Source organism: Elephantulus edwardii, unplaced genomic scaffold (genome assembly GCF_000299155.1).
Source record: "Elephantulus edwardii isolate Elephantulus edwardi_28Jun2011 unplaced genomic scaffold, EleEdw1.0 scaffold00017, whole genome shotgun sequence".
In the NCBI taxonomy this organism is placed as follows: Eukaryota; Metazoa; Chordata; class Mammalia; order Macroscelidea; family Macroscelididae; genus Elephantulus; species Elephantulus edwardii.
In genome coordinates this window covers 27,747,666-27,750,949 of record NW_006399767.1, presented here as the reverse complement: position 1 = coordinate 27,750,949, position 3,284 = coordinate 27,747,666, and the positions used below count along the sequence as shown (strand labels likewise).

General features: G+C 37.2%; 1 pseudogene; it reads right to left on the bottom strand.

Annotated features, from left to right (window-relative positions):
* Window positions 1–761: 761 nt before the first annotated feature.
* LOC102861945 lies at window positions 762–1,070 on the bottom strand (annotated as a pseudogene).
* Window positions 1,071–3,284: the final 2,214 nt, after the last annotated feature.

The window sequence follows — 3,284 nt, the reverse complement described above, 5'->3', positions numbered from 1 at the left end:
AGTACTCATAATTACTCTGTCCATTTGTGTCTTACATATTTTTCTATATGGGCATTGTTTTTTTAAAGAAAATTTTAAAAATCATATTTCATTTAAAGAAAAAAACCTGAAATTATTTGAAAAAGATCTGTTAATATTGTGATGGCATTTATTTGAAGGGTTGGAGAAAAATGAAATGCCATTTAACCTAAGAACATGTAAGTATCTGCAAATGAACTCCAGGACTGGAAGACCTATTGGTCACATCTGAGTATCAAAATTTATGCAGATTTCTCTTTTGAATATATTCCACTTTAAAGAGATTACTAAACTTAAAGACTGAGCAAAAAAATTTCTACTGAGGTGTTTTGCTACTCAAACTGAGTACTTCATAAAATGGAGTCTGTTTGGCTGCTCAGAGACTATCATCTTTCAGTTATTGCCTCTGCTCTGCCCTCCCGGCTCGCTTTGAAATAGGAAACACTTTGTTAAACAGCCCAGGTGGTGTAGTCCGTCGAGTGTTGTGCTGCTAACTCAAAGGTCAAAGGTTTGAAACCTCCAGTGGCTCCACAGGATAGAGACGGCAGGCTCTTCCTGTTCCAGTTTACAATCTTGGAAACCCGTAGGGGAGGGTCATAATGAGTCAGATGAACTCAACGGTAGTGAGCCTGAGTTTTTCTTAAACTGTTTAATGAATACAATAAATTTATGTAAACATGCACACAAAAAAAAGAGAAACATTACTGTACAAAGCCTCTTCCCCATTGGACAAATTCTTGATTTCAGTCAACTCTCAGTGGAGGGGCAACTAGAACACCACCATCTCCTGGAACAAAGAGCATTGGAATATTCCACGTCGTTGATTTATATATCTCTTCATATGTTTCGTCATCAATTTCTATAGCAGTCACCATTTCTTCCACATCTCCCAATACCATATTTAAATGTTGATCGTAAGCTTGTAATCTTCCTCGGTGCTCTTGGTTGTTCCACATCTTCACATAAATTTGTTCATCCAGCCTGAGCCCGATGAGATCTAGAGGCTCCTTTACTGTGTTTGGGGTTTGTGGCAGGTCAATGTCATCCACCATGTTTCAAACCCTGCGCCTTTTCCCTCTATTTTTTTTAAATGTTATAAAATTCAAACTAAAACTGCTCACCACTCCCAGACTCACACTACAGGAACGGACAGAAAAAAAAATTTACTTCAGGAAAATGGAAAATTACCTCAGGAGAGTCTGAGCTGAATGTGAAGGAACAGTGAGCAAATCAAAGAGCAAACATGTGAGCAAACAAGCCTGGCAACATAAAACAACAATGATAAGGCAAAATTGAGGGTATGAACAAGAAAGGACAAACCTATCTCAGGCAGGCAGAATGGGAATAACGGCTTTCAAGTGTACTGAGACTTTAAACAATTGCTGTTTTTGTTGTTATGAGGTGCCTTCAAGTCAACTGTGACTCCTAGCTACCCATGAACAACTCAGAACTTTCCCCTGCCCTGCGTTATCCTCACAATACCCACCGTGCTCAAGCACACTGCTGCAGTCACTGTGCTGGTCCATCCTGTTGATGGTCTTCCTCTCTTTCACCAATCTTCTACTTTTCGTAGTATTATATCTTTAGTTGAGAGAGCTCTGGTGGCCTAATGGTAGGGAGTTGAGCCACCAACACAAAGGCAGGCAGTTCAAATCCCCAGCTGCTCACAGGAAAAATCTGTATGTTGGAAATCTCCTCTTATGCAATTTACTGAAAACCCCAATGGCACATAATAACTATATGATATCAAACTGACAACAACCACAACCAAAAAGATTAGTTAGATGGCACAGGAGGGACTGAGTATGTTAATGGAGGATGAACAATTCTGCAAAGGAAGAGAATGGTTGCACAACTGAAATAATATAATCAGTGTCACTGAATTGTACATGGGGAAATGGTTTAATCTGGTATAAGTGTTGCCTTGTAATTCTCATCATTAACAACCGAAAAATATAGTGGGTTTTTTTAAGTGTACCTGGGTCTTTCTTATAGTCTTTAAAAAAGAGGTTAATATATTGTTTACCTGTACATTCTTTAAGTTATGTGTGCATAGTTATATTTTTAGGATGACACCGAAAAAATTATAAAGAGAATGTAAAAAAGTAGAGCAAGAATAAAAAGTCAATGGTGCAAAAAGGCAGAGACCTAAGAATGTTAAGGACAATTGGAAATAAAAAATAAAACAGTAGAACCAGGTCACAAATAAAGTGAATTGATTACCTGTATAATGATGTTCACAACACCCTTCATAGTAGTTCTGGGTTTTAACAACTTAAATATCTATTAACAGATGAACAGATAAACCAATGTATACTAGAATATTTTTTATCCATAAAGAAAAATGAAGTCCTGATGCACACACATCATGTATTAACCTTGAAAACATTAAAGGATTTTTTAAACCAGTTATAAAATATATTCACTTAATCCATTTTTTAATTAAAATATTTATTTTTGTTTTATTGTAGTAAGCAGTATACAACAAAAGGTTTGCTAATTCACTATTAGGAAGACTTTCGTTTGATAAATCCATCACAAAAGGGTAAATATTGAATGATACTATTTCTATGAAATAGACACATATTGAGACTGAAACTATCTCAAGAAGAAGGACAAGATACTTATTAAAGAAGAAAGTTAGCAAAAAAACAAAAGAGGAAGACCCTAGAAAAGATGGATTGACATTGGAACTGCAGTCATGGGATCGAATATTGCAAACACTGTTTGAGTAGCACAGGACCAGATCCTTTTGAAAGCTGACTCTCAAAGAGTCTCAATTTTAACAGACAAGAAAGCAGTAAGAAGCAAACTTTTTAAATACCCTGTAGTAGGTTGAAATTAACATGTTGTTGTGTACAGTCAGGCTAGAAGCGACCTACAGCTGACACTTTAGTGGGTTTTCAGAGGCAGTCAATTGCACAAGGAGACTGCCCATCTTTCTCCCACAGAGCAGCTGGTGGAGCTCATACATTTGTGTTGGCAGAACAGCTCCTTACCACTAAGCCACCAGAGTTACATCATTTCTTCAATAACATTTTAAAAGGAAGAATCATCCTTTTAATCTTGAAGGATAGTTTAAGATTATGAGGTTGAAGATCTTCGTCCACTTGTTGTGTTGTTATGTGCCCTCCACAACTCATAGCAACCTTATGAACAAGGGCTCTGAAATTTGCCCAATCCTGAGCCAACCTCACTGTCTCTGACACCCCTGACCCCATTGCCAGAGTCACTGTGTCACTCCATTTCATCCAGAGACTTCTTCT